A 19062-nucleotide genomic window follows, 5' to 3' on the forward strand; every position below is an offset into this window, starting at 1 on the left:
TTTTTTTTGAATAGATTCATTGAATGGATTAGCCTAAGCCACTCTGAATGCTTAAAGGCTAGTTTTGGGTGCATCACGGTGACCATTCTTCTAGGTAAAGCTTTTAATATACTCAAATTCATAGCTATAGGCACAATCCCCACCATTCAAGCAGAACCCCATGGTGACCGCCAACCTAGCCCATGAGTCAATGGGCCTGGCAGGGAGGCAATTAGTTACACACTCTAGTGAAGTACAGTATTGGTCATCCAACTCCTCCCAAGGTGTAAGTTAGCTATTTCAAAAATAGTTTTATTGAGATATAATCCGCATACCATACAACTCATCTACTTAAAATACATATACAGTTTAATGGCTTTTACTGTATTCACAGAATTGTGCAACCATCATTGCTGTCTAGTTCCAGAGCATTTTCATCATCCCAGAAAGCAACCTCTTACCCATTAGCACTCACTTCCCATTTCTCCTAGATCCCACCTCCATCTAATCCTATAGAATCACTAATCTACCTTCTGTCTCTATGGATTGGCCAATTCTGCACATTTTATATAGATAAAATTGTACAACATGTGACCCCTGTGACTGGCTTCTCTTACTTAGCATAATGTTTTCCAGGTCCACCCATTTTGTAGTGTGTATCCATTCTTGATCCTTTTCTGTTGCCAAATATTCTATTTTATTTGTCCACTCATTTATCTGCTGATGGATGTGAGGCTTATTTCCAGCTTTTTGGCTATTCTGAATTTATGCTTTCAATTATCTAGGGTATATACCCCAGAATGAAATTGCTGGGTCATATGGTAACTCTATGCATATCCTTTGGGGGAACTGCCAGACTGTTTTCCAAAGTGACTGTGCTGCTCTCTGATGGTGCCTGAGCTCTGGAGGGACGGTCAGCTCCGCCAGCGACACAGGGCTTCCAAGAGCCAGACACCAGGCTGATGCGGCATGCTGGCGAGGAGGGGAGGGCTGGTCAAGGAAGTGGGGATCCCCGCTAGACAAAAACCCGATTGTGGTGATGGGAATGGAGATTTGATGATATAACAAAGTGTTTCCCTGTTTGTGGTCTGGGAGAGGACTTTAGTAGTAAGGGACAAGGCATTAATCACACAGAGTCCCAAAGTGAGAACATAATACCCTTTTCATTGTCTGGTCCCTCCTTATGATTACTCAAAGAAGAAAGTCTCAGTGTGACGCTAATATGTCTTTAACACCTCTCTAACACTTGCAAATCTCCCTTTGGAAATGAGTGCAGGTCACTGGCCCATCAAAGCCTTCAGCAGGCAATGCTATATGCCTAGAATTTAGCCTATCTCTACATGTGTATGTGTATATACATTCATATATAGGTAACCATATGTATGTATATATGCTTAACCATATAGATATATTTATGGAATATGATATTAATTTTCATTGATAGCAGTAATGCAGGATTTCCTTTTAAAAAATTATTTTAAATGGAGAAGTAGTTTTAAAAATAAGCAATGGTTGGGGCCCCTGGGTGGCTCAGCAGTTAAGCATCTACTTTCACCTCAGGTCATGATCTCAGGGTCCTGGGATCGAGCCCCATGTCAGGCTCCCTGCTCAGCAGGTTGCCTGCTTCTCCTTCTGCTTCTGCTGCTCCCCCTGCTTGTGCTCTCTCTCTCTCTCTCTCAAATAAATAAAATATTTTTAAAAAGTGATGGTAATAATTTCAGGTGATCCATGAGGGAATTTAAAAACAGTAAAGGCTCTTAGAAGAGTAATAGCTAAGTGTTTTTTTTTTTTTTAAACTTCTTTATTGTGTGACAGTCACAGTTTTTTTTTTTTTTAAAGATTTTATTTATTTATTCATGATAGTCACAGAGAGAGAGAGAGAGAGGCAGAGACACAGGCAGAGGGAGGAGCAGGCTCCATGCACCGGGAGCCCGATGTGGGATTCGATCCCGGGTCTCTAGGATCGCGCCCTGGGCCAAAGGCAGGCGCCAAACCGCTGCGCCACCCAGGGATCCCCGACAGTCACAGTTTTGAGGAAACTGCGCACAGAGAGGCTAAGCCACTTGCTGAGGGTCACACAGCTGGGAAGTGGCAGGGCTGTGAGATGTACTCAGGCAGTCGGTACTAACCCCCCTGTTATGAAGGTGGCATAAGAATGACAGAAGTTTGGAAAGCCAAAGGCTAGTAATACATTTTGGAATGCCACCAGCTGATAGTGACTCTTGACCTGCTTTCTCTCGCCTCCTTCCAGGGAGTGGGTCCCAGCCACGAGCTTGGACCGCAAGGTCATGCCCTTCCAGCTAGTGTCTGCGAAATAGCAGCAAGACGTGATTCAGGCAGGGCAAATCCAACTCTCCCCTGAGAATTTGGAGTTAGTCTCCCAAGGGATGTGGTCTCCATAGTGGCCCTGCAAGATGTCAGATGGGGAGCCTTGGCACCTATATTTTCTGCAGACTGTAGCCAGTCTAGAAAGAGAAGAAGGAAGATGTGGGGAGAGGCAGAGTGGAGAGGTGAGGTCTCCCTGGATGCCACATTAGGCCGCACTCTGGTTCTTTGTTGGGGATCGATCCCCTGTTTTCTGTGATAAATGTCCCTTTTAACGTAGGCTAGCTAGAATGGGTTTCTGCCTTTTATTAAACACAATAATTTTTAATTAATTAATTAATTAAAAATGAAAATTTATTATTTATTTATTATTTATTTTCTATTAAAGATTTTATTTATTAATGAGAGACACAGATAGAGGCAGAGACACAGGCAGAGGGAGAAGCAGGCTCCCTGCAAGGAGCCTGATGTGGGACTCGATCCCAGGACCCTGGGATCACGCCCTGGGCCAAAGGCAGACACTCAACCACTGAGCCACCCAGGCATCCCAAAGATTCTTTTTTTTAAATATTTTATTTATTTATTTGAGAGAGAGAGAGAAAGTGCCAGAGCAGAAGGGAAGGGCAGAGGAAGAGGGAGAAGCAGACTCTCTGCTGAATAGGGAGCCCCACGTAGGGCTCAATCCCAGGACTCTGGGATCATGACCTGAGCCAAAGGCAGATGCTTCACCAGACTGAGCCACCCAGGTGCCCAATTAATTTATTTTTAAGTAGGCTCCATGCCCAGCATGGAGCCCAGCATGGGGCTCGAACTCACCACCCTGAGATCAAGACCTGAGCTGACACCAAGAGCCCCATGCTTAACCAACCACTGGAGCCAGCTCAGTGCCCCTGAAAACAAGTTTTAAAAAGAAATGCAAAGTATGTGGGAGCAAAAGGGGGAGGGGAACTCAAGATCTGCAGGAAGAGCTCTCAGGACTGGGATGAGTATCCTCAAGGGTAGATTGTTCATTCTTTCATTGATTCATCCCAGCTAGAATATAGCACGCACCCCCGTGTCCTGGGACCCTTCCTGACCCCAACAACATAGGGGCGAATGTGATAGGAAGGTCTCCATTCGCAGGCAGCTTGTTTCCGGGGTGGGAAGATTTTTGAAGATCATGCACGCACATGCTTGGGCCTTGGGAATTACCTTAGGTTTTTCAGCAGGAAAATTATTTGATTAGGCCTCCAAATCAGAAGAGTGACTCTGACAGAGATGTTTACAGGAAATGGGAGGGAAGGCACCCCGGGGGAGGAAGACTGGGAAGATGCAAACGCACTATACAGGGACGCCTGGGTGGCTCAGCAGTTGAGTGTCTATCTTCAGCTGAGAGTGTGATCCCGGGATCCAGGATCCAGTTCCGCATCCGGCTCCCTGCAAGGAGCCTGCTTCCCCCTCTGTGTCTCTGCCTCTCTCTCTGTCTCTCATGAATAAATAAATAAATCTTAAAACAAAACAAAAAAGCTCCCGATACAATGGTGCATCTCATCAGGGGCAGCTGGTTGTACTGAAATGTTTGGAGCGCTTATTATCTGCTGGGCTGTGTACTAAAAATTTTACTTTTACCATCTCGATTGAGCCTCGCAACACTTCTGTGAGGCAGGTACAATTACTACCCGTGTTTCAGATGAATTCTCCTCTTTTTTTTTTTTTTTAAAGATTTTATTTATTTATTCATGAGAGACACAGAGAGAAAGGCAGAGACACAGGCAGAGGGAGAAGCAGGCCCCATGCAGGGAGCCCGATGTGGGACTTGATCCCAGGTCTCCAGGACCACACCCTGGGCTGAAGGCGGTGCTAAACCGCTGAGCCACCAGAGCTGCCCCATGAATTCTCCTCTTAAAGAAAAAGTCAAAATGGAAATTACAGTCCAATTAGAACTAAACAATGGGAACCAAACGCTCTGCATGCAAACCTGTGGGATGAGGACAAAGCAGCATGCAGAGGGAAATGTATAGCTCTAAGATGCATTTACTAGAAAAATAACACTTAAAAGATCAGTAATAAACGTTTTAACTCAAGAAACTTAGAATAATAAAGTAATTTTAAAAAGAATAAAAGATAGGAATGGATAAAATCAAATGTAGAAATTGATAAAATAGAAACCAAAAGTAGTGGAGTGGGCCAGTGGAGGGGGTGGGATTTGATCATTTCACAGATGAGAAGCTGAAGCTCAAAAAAGTTTAAATAATTTGTCCAAACCTGACAGTTAGCAATGCGCAGAAGGACTGAGACTTGGACATGGATCTATTTATTTATTTATTTATTTATTTATTTATTTATTTATTAATTATTTTTTAAAGATTTATTTATTTATTCATTCATTCATAGAGAGCAAAGAGAGAGGCAGAGACACAGGCAGAGGGAGAAACAGGCTCCATGCAGGAAGCCTGATGTGGGACTCGATCCCGGGTCTCCAGGATCACACCCCAGGCTGCAGGCGGCGCTAAACCGCTGCACCACCGGGGCTGCCCTATTTATTTATTTTTTAAAATATTTTATTTATTGGGGTCTTTTTATTTATTTATTCCTGGGTCTCCAGGATCATGCCCCGGGCTAAAGGCAGGTGCTAAACCCCTGAGCCACCCTAGCTGCCCATGGATCTCTTTATATTCCAGAGCCTGATTTCTTTTTCTTTTTTCTTTTCTTTTCTTTTCTTTTCTTTTCTTTTCTTTTCTTTTCTTTTCTTTTCTTTTCTTTTCTTTTCTATTCTTTTCTTTTTTCTTTTTTCTTTTCTTTTCCTTTTTTCTTCTTTTCTTTTCTTTCCTTCTTTCTCTTTCTTTATTTTGATTTTTATTTATTTTCAAGTAACCTCTACACCCAACATGGAGCTTGAACCCACAATCCCAAAATCAAGAGTCTTATGTTCCACTGACTGAGCCAGCAAGGCATCCTCAAAGCTTGATTTCTTTCTTTTTTTTCTTTATAAAAATACCAAACTTGCGTGTATCTTCTTTTTTTTTTTTTGATTGGAGTTCAATTTACCAACATATAGCATAACACCCAGTGCTCATCCCGCCAAGTGCCCCCCTCAGTGCCCATCACCCAATCACCCCAACCCCCCTGCCTACCTCCCCTTCCACTACCCCCTGTTCATTTCCCAGAGTTAAGTGTCTCTCATGTCTTGTCACCAAAGCTTGATTTCTTAACTACAGAGGGTTTGCCCTATAAGGGCTCTCAGATGCTGGCCATTCTTCTTTGTTAGAGTCTGACAGAAAATCCACACTACATGGCCCTAGATGGCCGTCCCTTCCGCCAACACTATTACATGTGAAATGAGAGCTAAGGTGGGGGTCCTAGAGTAGGAAATTCACTCTGTTTGGCCAGCCTCACTCTGTTTGACAACCTCAAGGACCACTGACGTTTCTGCATATAAAGGAGGGACCCTGGACTGTCACCACATCCTGAACTCATAGGGTGACCAACTGGTTCCAACTGGTCCAGGACTTTCCCAGTTTTAGCACTAAAATTTCCACGTCCCGGAAAACCCCTCAGTCCTGAGCAAACTGGAATGGTTGGTCACCTTTGCAGATTGCCCCCGATGCTTGGGAATTCCAGAATATTCTGATGGTAGAGTCCCAAGAGTCTGGGTCAGGGGTCTTCAAGGACAGACTAAGAATGAACATCTGTATACCCAAAGTACCTTCTGCTCCCCGTCAGATTGAATAATGGAGGACTTACTGGGATGTGGCCCGAGACTGTGCAGTTCCCCAGGAGGTTTTATGCACACTTAAATTTGGAAGACCAAGCTTCGTAAATTATAGAATTCCAGGCCCATGATGAAGATTATGATAGCAGCCACTGTGGGCAGGGAGGTGGGTGAAAAGAAGTGCATAGTGAGAAACTGGGCTTCAGATTTGAGCAGGTACTTGGTTTCCCATTTGTCCCTGTGCAATAAAATGAGCGCCCCATGCCTCAGTTTTCTTATGTATAAAATGGGGATAATTAAAGGATATACTATGTGCAGCCCCCTGGTAACTGCACGATAAATTTCAGTTCCCTCTTTTACAACTGTGATTGGGAATTAGCAAAAGAAATGAGCAGAGGAAGCATTTCTGTTCATGTAGAAACTACTTTTCAGAATATGTTCCCATTATGACCCCAATTTAAAAAAATCTTCTATGAAGAATCTTTCAGAATTTAGCATCTGAGAAAAAAGTCTTTCTTCCTCCTCCCTCACCCCCAATCCCTGAATTTGTTGTTTCTTTCCAGATTCCTCCTCTTTATGGCTTGACTCTTAGAAATCTCAAAGCCAAACGCTGAAAATGTAAATCATTTTTATATTTAAAATCAACCCTTGGAGCCCTGGCTGGCTCAGTCAGTAGAGCATGGGACTCTTGATCTCGGGGTCGTGAGTTTGAGTCCTACATTGAGTGTAGAGATTACTTAAGATGAAAATCTTAAAAAAAAAAAGTCACTCTGGGGTGCCTCGGTGGCTCAGTCTGTTAAGATCTGCCTTTGGCTCAGGTCATGACCCTAAGATCCTGGGATCGAGCCCCACCTTGAGGGGAGTCTGCTTCTCCCTCTGCCCCTACCCCTGCTCATGTGCTCTCTTTCAAGCGCATGCTCTCTCTCTCTCAAATAAATAAATAAAATCTTAAGAAAAAAAGAAAAAAGCACTTTAAGTAGTCTCTCCGCCTTTGAAGGGACTCAGTATCTACTGAATTGTTATTACTGCATGCATATTATTGATTTTTAAAAATTTTTTATTTTGTTTTTGTTTTTTTTGTTTTTTTTTTTTAAAGATTTATTTACTTATGATAGACATAGAGGGAGAGAGAGAGAGAGGCAGAGACACAGGAGGAGGGAGAAGCAGGCTCCATGCCGGGAGCCTGACGTGGGACTCGATCCCGGGACTCCAGGATCGCGCCCTGGGCCAAAGGCAGGCGCTAAACCTCTGAGCCATCCAGGGATCCCCCAAATTTTTTATTTTGAAGTAATTATAGTATCACAGGAAGTTGCAAAGATAGCAGAGTGAGCTCCATGTACCCTTCCTCCAGTTTCCCTTTGGTGACATCTTTCTTAACCATAGGACAAACTCAAAACCAGGCAATTGACCATGACACCATATGTGTGCGTAGAGTTCTGTGCTACTCTGTCAACTGGGTGACCACCACCATTGTCAATGTAGGGCACTGTTCCATCACCATGAAGATCTCATGCTTTCATTATGGCTACGAATCACCACCCCAACCCCTGGCAATGACTGACCTCTTCTCTGTCTTTATAATTTTGTCATTTTGAGGATGTCATATAGATGGAAGTATAGACTGTGACCTTTTGAGGCTGGCCTTTTTTACACAAGATAATGCTCTTGGGATTTACCCAAGTTGTTGTGTGTACCAGTAGTTTATTCTTTTTCAGTGCTGAGTGATTGTTGACTTATTATTGTATATAATATATAATATTATAAATATCCCGTTATATTAGTACCATTGTATTATGTGAGTCACCACAAAATCATTCTAACCTAAAAGTGAAGTTATGAAGAGGATATTTTACCAAAAAGCTACCCATGATTGTGTGCCAGGCAGTGTTCATTTACTGACTCAAAACAGCTCTGTGAGCTGGTGGCTATTGCTTATCTTCCTTTTATAGATAAGAAAAGTGAGGCCTAGAGAGGTTAAGACTCTTTAAGTCACAAAGTCAGGCAATCTGGCCCAGAGCCCAGGCTTTCAACCATTACCCCTACCTGCCTACACTGCTCTACACCTGCTACCTCATCCACATGTCTCCTGGGCACACCTGGAGGGACCTGCTTTCCTGGGAGATCATTGGTGCCATGGCTTGCCAAGCAGATTCAATCCAAGCTGTAGGAGTCAAATTCCTTTGGCTTTCTTTCCTTTTCTTTATTTTTAAAAGATTTTATTTATCTATTTGAGATAGAAAGAGAGAAGAAGAGAGAGTAGGGGCAGAGGGAGAGGGAGAAGCAAACTCCCCACTGAACAGGGAACCCGATGTGGGACTCAGTCCCAGGACCCTGAGATCATGACCTGCGCTAAGGCAGACGCTTAGCCAACTGAGCCACCCAGGCACCATTTTATCTTTTATTTAGTAAGTAATCTCTACACCCACTACCCCGACATCAAGAGTCCCACGCTCTTCTGACTGAGCCCCCTAGGCGCCCTCTTGGGCTTGCTTTCTTGACTGAAGATTATGTCTGTGGATAGACAGTAAATAGGAAGATTTTAGTTGAAATTTGACATTCACAGAACCAAAGGTGAGTGAAAGCAACATAAAATAAGTCAATCTTAGGGGTAGCACTTGTTTTTTTACATAGAATTATAGTAGACTCAATTTTTTATACTCTTTTATTTCTTATTTATTTTTGATAGTCTTTAAAAATGTTTTTTATGATGGTTAAATATACATAGCATAAAGCTAGCCATTTTAACCATCTTTGCATACAATTCAGTTACATTAGTTACATTAACGATGTTGGGCAACCATCACCCCTATTTCCAGAATTTTTCATTACCCTAAACGGAAACTGTCCCCGTTAAGCAATAATTCCCCATTCCCACAGCTACTTTCTGTTTCTATGAATTTAACTATTCTAGATATTTCCTGTAAGTGGAATCATACCAAATTTGTCCTTTTCGTGTCTGGTGTCTTTTACTAAGCTTACTGTTCATCCATGTGAGAAGCTCATTCCTTTTTAAGGCTGACTAGTGTTCCATTGTATGCATGCACCACATTTGGTTTGTACACTCCTCGGTAGATGGACACTAAGGTTGTTTTTACCTCCTCTTCCTCCTCCTCCTCCTCTTCTTCTTCTTCTTCTTCTTTCTTCTTCTTCTTCTTCTTCTTCTTCTTCTTCTTCTTCTTCTTCTTCTTCTTCTTCTTCTTCTTCTTCTTTTCTCCTTCTTCTTCTAAGTAAGCTCCATTCCCAGCACAGAGTCCAACACAGGGCTTGAACTCATGACCCTGAGATCAAGGCCTGAGCTGAGATTAACAGTTGGACGCTTACTGGACTGAGCCACCCAGGCGCCCCTTTACTTTCCTATACTGTGAATAGTGCTATAACACCAAAGGTGTCCAAGTTTCTGTTTGAGTGCTTGTTTTCAATCCTTTTGGGTTCCAGCTAGGAATAGAATTGCTGATCATATTGTAATTCTGTGTTTAACTTTTTGAGGAACCCCCCGATTAAATTTTTGAACAGAATGTTTCCAAAAAGGAGATGTTAGACAAAGAAAAAAAAAAAACAAAAAAAAAACCAACAGCACACCTAAGCCTCAGAGCCCAGCTCAGAAGAGGTGTTTTGCACTGATTGTGTTTTTCCCCTTCCTATCAAGCATTCCATCTGTAATTCTGCTAGTTCACATTCAGAAAGAGAGACTTAGAAAAATACAGTGTGGGGTTTTCTTCAAGGCAAGCCAGCCTTTTCTTCGGAAGTCCTGATAAAATAAAACTTCTCTAGAACTTGAAACTGTATTTGAAAACCATGCTTGGTCCTCAAGCCAAAATAAGTCTCTTTTTTCTGAGCATACCTTAGTTTTACTGTTGGAGGATACACATCAGTAACTGCACACAAATGCGAGGCAAACTGTAGGAATACTGTTTCTTTTTCCCAAAGGTGTGTTTCCTTGAATTTTCCAACTTCCTGGCCAGATCACAATTAGTAAGTCAATTGTCCTGGTGAGACCTCACTTTTTAAGTAGGCAAGGTGCTAATTATCTTAAATAGGCAACATTTGATTTCACTGCCTATGTGACCTTGCTAAGATTGAAACTCAGTCACCAAGGTATAATCAATGGAGGATAAAATTCTTTAGGAGAGTCAAAATATTTCAAGAATCTTAAATATTCTATTTGCAGATAGGGTGAAATATGCTCTCAATCCATGGAACCAGAGCATGTGGTAAACACAACTCTAAAGAAGAAGAAGATCCACCCGGCCTCTACACTTGGTGCCTTCTGCTGCGTGTAAGTGCTTAGATTGAAAGCTCCCTTCTACGAGTTCTGAGAAGCAATTTGTTATTTTTCTCTAAACCTTTCAGTCATGGCCAGACTTTCCTACTAGTTGAATCAGTCTGCTGCAAGAATGTGCTTGCGTGATATTTAATCCCTTACCGGGAGCCCAGATAGGGTTTCTTGCCAGAACTAGAAATTGCCTCTTTTACAAATTCCCCTTCCTAAGCAAGCTATGGTAACACTCGTGTGGGGCTGAGAACACCCTATCAGTGTATTTTTAAACAAGGGAGAAGGGCTCCACCTTGTATCATAAATTACAGTAACATCATTTCTAACCACAGAGGTGCAGTTCCTGTGAGCAGAAACATTCTATTTCAGAGTCTCAGGGATGGCGGAAACTTTCTAATACAACTGCAGAGCTCTCAGAACAGCCGCTGGGAGAAGAGCTCTGGTGGTGGGGAGGAGGGAGCCTCATTTGGTTTCCATGGTGGAAATGCACCCACCATTCCTGAGGTCAGACTTCCACCTGATGTCCCTGGAAGGCAGAGGCCGGAGGACATGTGGGCATCAGGGGGGCTCTGAGAGCCACAACACCAGGCTCTCCAAGTCTCCTTTGACTCAAGACATAAAGCCCTAAAAAAAAAAAAAAAAAAAAGACATAGGGACCTCAAATCTCCTGAAGGCAACATCCCCTTCTTCTTTCCTGGAGAAAGTTAAAAATGAGGTTTGCTACATCCATATTCTCCATATTATGCTTCCATACAAAATCCCAGAGGCTCTGCTAACCCCTTCCGAGTAACAGAATTTACTTAGATTGTTCCAAAGTTACTATTAAACCTCAGCCACTGTTCTGATCCAGAGGATAAGCATTCTGAGAAATCTAATTTTTTTTTTTTTTTTTTTTTTTTGGTTAAGCATCTCATTAGTGCCTCCCTTTTGTGGAGCTAATGCCATTTAAAAATAATTTTCACATGTACTTTAGGCCTTAGAGTTATTTTAACAAAATGTTCTTGTCATGTTGATGTCATTCTAATGACATGTTATTGGTATTTTTGTTCTCAAAATGTGGATGTTTCCCAGGAAACTGACCAGTGGGAAGGAAGGTGGGTGGAAAGCAAAAGTATGTCAGAAACTGCAAGTTAAGTTTCTGGTTAACTCTCTTAGATTAGGTTCTAGGGTGACTAAATTTTCTAGGGAGGAAAAGCTTTCTGATTTCTTAGGGCAAAAAGAAAAAAAATATCCTTTCTCTGGGATCCTCTGAGTCTCCTTAGCATCTTATGCAAATCTCTGTGTGACATTTCTGTACTGTTTTCCACCCAGTTTGGTGCTACTGATATCTCTCCTTATTCCATTAGATCAGGCTCTTTATCAAAGAGCTGGCTGCTTGATCTCCTTACCACTCACCAGTGGCCCAGAGAAACACCTGGATTTGTTTGTGCAATGAGTAACACGAATGCCTTTTAAAACTCAAAGCCGGGGGGTGGAGGTGGGGGGTGGGGATCCCTGGGTGGCTCAGCGGTTTAGCGCCTGCCTTTGGCCCAGGGCATGATCCTGGGTGGCGGGACTCGATCCCGGGGCCCAGGGTGTGATCCTGGGTCCCGGGATCGAGTCCCACGTCGGGTTTCCTGCATGGAGCCTGATTCTCCTTCTACCTGCTTGTGTCTCTGCCTCTCTCGAATAAATAAATAAAATCTTAAAAAAAAAAAAAAAAAAACAACTCAAAGACACCTTTCAAGTGGGCTTTCAAGATTCGGATGGGCTCCTCTTCTTCATGAATCCATCCTGCCCAACTGAGCCCCCCTAAGCCCACTGCCCTCATGGCTTTATTTAGCAATGGAGGCCGTTGCAGCTTGCACAGAGGTGGAGGGTTTTACAAACGGCTTCAGCAAACACAGGGCACTGTTGTGGGTTAAGGTGGGATGCTAGTAGTGTGGACAGAGCAAGCAGTGTGTGTGGGGTGAATCACAGCCTTGTCACTCACCCCTGAGAAAGGCCCTTGATGGGACGCTTGGGTGGCTCAGCAGTTGAGCATCTGCCTTCCTCTCAAGGCCTGATCCTGGGGTCCTGAGATCAAGTCCTGCCTTGGGCTCCCTGCATGGAGCCTGCTTTTCCCTCTGCCTGTGTCTCTGCCTCTCTCTGTGTCTCTCATGAACAAATAAATAAAATCTTAAAAAAAAAAAAAAAGAAAGAAAAAAAAAAAAAAAGAAAGGCCCTTGATGGCTGTGAGCATTGGTTTGTTCATCTGTAAACTGGGATCATACGTAATGTTAAGGATGTTGTAAAGATTAGATGAGATCATGTATGTAAAAGGCTTCACAGCTGACTGGTTCAAAGTAAGCTTCACTCACTAAATGTTGTTCTGGTCTCTGCCTTCTTTCCTCTTCTTTTTTTCCCCAGCTAAATTAAAAAAATTGTGGCAACATATACATAACCTAAAGCTCCCCATTTTAGCCATTTTAAGTGCATCCTTCAGTGACACTAATACATTCCCGTTGTTGTGCAACCATCACCATTGACCATCTCCAAAGCTTTGTCATCATCTCCAACTGAGACTGTCCCTATTAAACACCAAGTCCTCGCTCTCCCCAGCCCCCGACGCCCCTCTGTCCAGCCCTTGGCCATCACCATTCTGCTCTGCGTCTATGAATTTGACTATTCCGGGTACCTCGATAAGGGGGATCATACACGATTTGTCCTTTTGTATCTGGCTTATTTCCCTTAACATAATGTCTTCAAGGTTCATCCATATTGTAGCCTATGTCTGAATGTTTTAAAAAAATATTTTATTTGTTTATTCATGAGAGACACAGAGAGAGAGGCAGAGACTTAGGCAGAGGGAGAAGCAGGCTCCCTGCGGGGAGCCGGATGCGGGACTCGATCCCAGGACCCTGGGATCACCACCTGAGCCGAAGGCAGATGCTCAACCACTGAGCCACCCAGGCGTCCCTAGGTCTGAATTTCATTTCTTGTTAAGGACACATAGTATCCCATTGTGTGGATCCACCCATTTTGTTCATCCATTCATCTGTTGACGGACACCTGGGTGCTCCCGCCCTTGGGCTGTTGTGAGCAGTGCTGCGGTGGACATGGGTGTGCGCGTACCTGTTTGAGCAACCTCCCCCTTCGAAAGTGGGCTCTATTCTCACCCCAAATATTGTTGGTAAAGGTTCTAACATAACTTCACACCTCCTGCTTCCTCCTGGAGGTCTTCCCCAGTGCCCCCTTCCAAAAGAGCCCCTCATCCCTGCTATCACGCTCCAGCCCTCCCCTTGCCTTTATATTTCTCATAAGAGTTCTTGTCATCTGATACCCTAAGACATTGATCTGTTTATTAACTGTCTCCAGGGACTACTAGGTAAATTCTGGGACTGCAGGGATTGGCCATGGCTGTATTTCAGCTCTTAGAATAGTGTCTTAGAACAGTAGGTGCTCAATACATAAAAACATATTAGGGGTGGCTCAGTGGTTGGGGCCTGCTTCTCCCTCTGCCTGTGTCTCTGCTTCTCTGTGCCTCTCATGAATAAATAGATAAAATCTTTAAAAAAATAAAAATATGGGGAATCCCTGGGTGGCTCAGCGGTTTGGCGCCTGCCTTTGACCCAGGACGTGATCCTGGAGTCCCGGAATCGAGTCCCACATCGAGCTCCCTGCATGGAGCCTGCTTCTCCCTCTGCCTGTGTCTCTGCCTCTCTCTCTCTGTGTGTCCTTCATGAATAAATAAATAAAATATTTAAAAAAATAAAAAAATAAAAAAAATAAAAATAAAAACGTGTTGAATGACTAAGTTGACCGCTGGCTGCCTTGCCTCTGCCTGTCTACCACCCACGCCACCTGGACCCCAGCAGGGGCCCCAACCTAGTTTGAGAAGCATGGGAGGCAGGTAGGAAAAGGAGGCAGCCCTGTCCCAAGGTTGTCTGGGCAAACCCCAGCGTAGGTGCATCTGCAGCCAGAGGCAGGAGCCCGGCTTTGGAGTTGTTGGACATTTTGAACCATCCAGGGGGAGAATCGCTGACTCTTCACCTTGCCCTTCCCAGGACTTGGTCTGACACACGGCCCTGATGCCCACGGTCCGGCGCAGCTCTGACTCACACCTGCTAACAAAGGTGAGTCAGGCTTCTGTGAGGACGGTGCATGACACGCGACAATCTCGTTCCAAAACAAACTCACCTCCTCTGCTTGCTTCAGATTGTTTTATGCAAAAACATTGTCTCGTGGTGTCCACCGACTCGGCTGACTGCCGCTTCCTTCCCTACGTGTTCGTCTGGAGAGCTTTTCCTTCTCTCTCTTTCTCTTTCCTGTTCTTGGGGTTTCTCCAAAGATCATCACTTGATTATGTCCAGACCAGGAGGCAACCCTGCCTCCTTCACATGGAGCAGAGCAGAAAGCCCCAGGGAGCAGGCTGGAACCGGGAATGGGCTCCCACCTCGGGCTCTACACTCAGCCACTCACTTTGTCTGAGGTCAAAGGGGACAAAATGAATGTCCTTTGCCAACTCATGAACCTGTTATTTGGTTTGCTATGAGTTTGTGCCTGTTAGAAATAAGCCATCTACTTGCTCCCCAACTAGCTGTGTAAACTTGGACAAGTTCCTGAGCTTCTCTGGGCCTTAAGTGTCCTCATTTCTAGAATAAAGCAGTTGAGGGGCGCCAGGGTGGCTTAGTTGGTTAAGTGTCTGCCTTCGGCTCAGGTCATGATCTCAGGGTCCTGGGATCGAGGCCCACTTTGGGCTCCCTGCTCAGCGGGGAGCCTGCTTCTCCTTTTCCCTCTGCTGCTCCTCCTGCTTGTGCTCTCTTGCTCTCTGTCTGTGTCAAATAAATAAATAAAATATTTGAAAAAAAAAAGGAATAAAGCAGTTGGATCAACAACAAACAACAGGAATGCCATGAACATGGATATGACACCGATGAGCTGGAGTTCCACAGAACCCCTTCTGGAAAGGGTCTTTGCAGAAAAGCCCTGGAGTTGCAGCCTTGCTCTGACGTTCTCAGCTTGGATGTGTCAAGAGCTCCCAGATCCATCTGCAGAAATCCTGGAAACCAGGGCCTTCTTGGTGGAAATACAAGGTAGTTTATCTCAAGGCAGGGGCTCTCAGTGGGGATTTTGCCCTCACGGGCTTGTGGAGCCTTCTGGAGATAGTTTGGTTGTCCCAACTCCAGGGAAGGGTGCTCCTGGCATCTACCGGGTAGGGGCCAGGGACGGTGTTAACCCTCCCACAGTGCACAAGGCAGCCCCGCAACAAAGGACTGTCCAGCCTCGAATGCCAGTAGCGCAGAGGTTGAGAAACAGTGCCCGCTGGTGGGTCTGGCGTGAGCCGTCTGTAAATGTTCAAACTCTGGCAAACCCACTCCTTCATTTCGACTTAGGAGCCAGATCCGGGGCCTGGATTTCTACATTGACTCTTTTCTCAACTGAGATTCCCTCTGTACCCATAGGCCCTGCCACCCAGGTGCTTGTTGGTCAACCCACATGGATCCGTCCATTGGGTTCAGCTGTAATTTCTCAACTTCATTCATTCACTCAACAAACATTACTGAGCACCCCCTCTGCACTTGATCCTGCTGTAAGTGAACACAACAGGGGGAGATGCACTGGGCCTCCATATATCCCCCAAATGTAAATTTATTTTTATTTATTTATTTTAAAAATATTCTATTTATTTATTTGACACACACAGAGAGAACAGCATGGGGAGCAGCAGGCAGAGGGAGAGGGAGAAGCAGGCTCCCCACGGAGCAAGAAGCCCAATGGGACTGGATCCCTGGACCCCGGGGTCATGCCCTGGGCCAAAGACAGATGTTCTGCTGAGCCACCTGGCGGGGGGGGGGGGGGGGGGGGCTAAACCCTGGTGCTCTTGAATGTGCCTTACACATTCTAGTTTGCTCAGATACTTCTGGCTCTGCATTTTTCTCCTCACTCTCCTTCCCTTGTCCCACGTCTATAAGGTCACCCTGACTCACTTTACTTTCCCCCCACTCCCAGCTCCCCACCCTGGTCTCTGTCTCCAGAGGAGAAGTTGAATGTCCTTGAGCTGCAAGAGGAGGCCCATTTCCTCGGGGGCCACTTGGAGCCATGTGTACCCCTCACTCTTCAGACCTCCCCTCCCCCACCAACTATGCTTCCTGTTGGTTCTCTCCTCGCCATTCCCCTCATCCCATCTGAGTCTGGCAAAAACTTCCTTGGCCAAACTGCTCTCCCCCGAGCAGCCTGAGGATTCCATGGAACTCCAGGAAGCCTAGCCATCGTTCATCCCAAGGCAGCCTGGTGTTACCGGCGGGCGCAGGCTCTGGAACCGGACAGTCTAAATGCTTATGCGGACTCCACCATTTCGCAGCCGTGTGACCCTGGACACACTACTTAATCTCATGGTCTGCAGAGATCTGCAGGTCTGACAATGCTGGGCTGGTTTCTCCCTGCCGCTTAGGATTTTGTGAAGGTTAGATGAGCAAATATATATAAGATGCTCAGAATAGCGTCTGGCACCTAAGCTCTTGATACTGATAGCAAGTCTTTACCCTTTTTTGGGGCTATCCCTCAAGATTAAGAACCTTTTTGTTTCCTATCCCATAAAATGTTGATTGCTGTATTTGCTTAGAGTTCCCAAGATGCTCTACCTATGTCTGCTGCTCCTCATTCATCCACACAGAGCTTCATCTCATCTGATCCTTGAGCCCTTGCTACGCAAGGGAGGCCCTGTACATGGAAGCTTTGCAGAAAACACAGCCCCTTCTCTCAAGGAACAAAACAAAAGTCATGAAGACTGACCCAAAGACATTTTGTTTGGCCTTCATGGGTTCATGCACTGGGCAGGCCCCACACTTAGTTGAATGCTCGCTTGGCTGTCAATATTTTAAAACCCCTTTTTAAAAAAAGATTTTATTTATTTATTTGAGACAAATGAGAGCGAGCATGAGTGGGTGGGGGAGGGAGGTAGCAGAGAGAGAGGGAGAAGCAGGCTTCTTGCTTAGCAGGGAGCTGGACACAAGGCTCTATCCCAGGGCCCTGAGATCATGACCCCAGCTGAAGGCAGATGCTTAACCAACTGAGCCACCCAAGCGCCCCCTTAAAATTCTTAATGATTTTGAACTCTGCATTCTCAATTCATATAGAACCCTACAAGTTATGAAGCTGTTCACCAGTTGGAGGGCACAGTTAATTAGTCTTCTTAAGTATCAAAGCGCATTTAAAAATTGGGAGATTTTTCATGTGAAAATTTGTAGCTCCTTTGAAGAGATCTGCGGGTCTGACGATGCTGGGCTGGTTTTTCTCCACGGCAAAAATGTACCTGGAGCTGAACATCACCTTTCTCTGTGTACTTCCTGCCATATTTTGGTCTTTCCTGTGCTGGCTGCGCTGTGAGCTCTGGAGTCTGTGTCCCCAGATCTACTCTGTGCAATGCTCACATGAGCCACTTTACAGGACAGACCAGTGTGCAAAATGGCCCATGCACAGAGCTCTAAACGTTTCCTTAGAACCAGAGCTGCCTTCTGTGTGGTCTGCACAGACAGGGCTGGTCTGCTGAATTTGATAGATCAGCTTAATGTCTACAGAATCCAAGAAAAAGTTGGACTTGCACTGTGTATGTCTTTGCTTTTCTGTTTCATTTTTCTAGCATTTAGTGTCTATCATATTTTACCAAGTGCCTGCCCCTGATTGGAAAATAAAAAGAAACTGGTCCCGCAGCTGAGCTAGGCCCAATGGATCTTTCCCTGCATCATGCTCCTGACTTCCTACTGGGGCCTTCTTCACTTCTAACCTCAGGGAAGCAGAGGTATCTAGCCAGTAAGCAAAAAAGCAAACACACAGAAGCAAGCAAACAAAACAAAATCTTTGGTAGATTGAGCCCCTGCTAGGCTCCATGACCTCAAATGAGTTTCAAAGCTTGAGCTGGGTAATGCCATTCCCACCTAATGGGGAAACTGAGCCTGAGAGAGATCAAGTCACTTGCCTTCTTTTTTTTTTTTAATTTTTATTTATTTTTATGATAGTCACACACACACACAGAGGCAGAGACATAGGCAGAGGGAGAAGCAGGCTCCATGCACCGGGAGCCCGATGTGGGATTCGATTTGGGGTCTCCAGGATCGCGCCCTGGGCCAAAGGCAGGTGCCAAACCGCTGCGCCACCCAGGGATCCGTCACTTGCCTTCTTTACAAAATATACTCTTGGGGGTAGAGAGGGAAGAGGGAGCCAGGAGCCTGCGCTTCAACACAAGTTCTTGTGAAGTGTGCACTGGATGTAGCATGGTCCCTCCCCTGGCCTTGGTTTTCACACATACCGCAGGACTTTCCAGGACTGAAGGAAACAGACTACAGAGGTGAAACTAAAAAAAAAAAAAAAAAAAGTGGATCTGGCCTGCTTCTGTCCTGCCACCAAACAGTTGTGACTTTGGGTGAGCCACTTAGCTTCTGGAATCCTCAGTACTTTCATCCATAAAATGGGGTTAACGTAAGCTCCGGCCACTCGGGGCCGCCGGGGTGTCCCAATAATGCTTAGCAGGACGCTTTGCAGATACAAGGCGCCCAGCGAGAGGTAGATGCCATCAGCACAGACCCTGGAGCATCTCCCAGGCTCGGCCTCTGCCTGGAGAAGATGCGCGGCCTTCGGGAGATGTTGTGTGCAGGCGCGGAGGAGCCGCCAGGCCGCCTCCGGAGCCTCGTGCCTTTCCCTCCGACGCTTCCTATTGGCCGAGAGTGGAGCCAATTAGGAGGCAGGGGGCGTGGCCACCCCCGATTGGAGGAGGCGGAGGAGCCGCGAAGAGCCGCCCTGCCCTGGGTCGCTCTCCTGGGCTGCGCGGACCGCGGTA

The 19062-nt window shown here is 45.3% G+C and overlaps 1 long non-coding RNA gene across 3 annotated transcripts in view; it reads left to right on the top strand.

Moving 5' to 3' along the window:
- Positions 1-19062, top strand: part of LOC144298544 (uncharacterized) — a 44318-nt gene that overhangs the window by 13712 nt on the left and 11544 nt on the right. For 2 of the 3 annotated variants that reach the window (XR_013365476.1, XR_013365478.1), the window contains exons 2-3: positions 10164-10271; positions 14294-14362. This is a non-coding gene — a long non-coding RNA (uncharacterized LOC144298544). Of the gene's footprint in view, positions 1-10163; positions 10272-14293; positions 14363-16238; positions 18257-19062 lie in introns of those variants that run through there. The other variant, XR_013365477.1, reaches the window with a different exon arrangement.

Source organism: Canis aureus, chromosome 26 (genome assembly GCF_053574225.1).
Source record: "Canis aureus isolate CA01 chromosome 26, VMU_Caureus_v.1.0, whole genome shotgun sequence".
Classification (NCBI taxonomy): domain Eukaryota; kingdom Metazoa; phylum Chordata; class Mammalia; order Carnivora; family Canidae; genus Canis; species Canis aureus.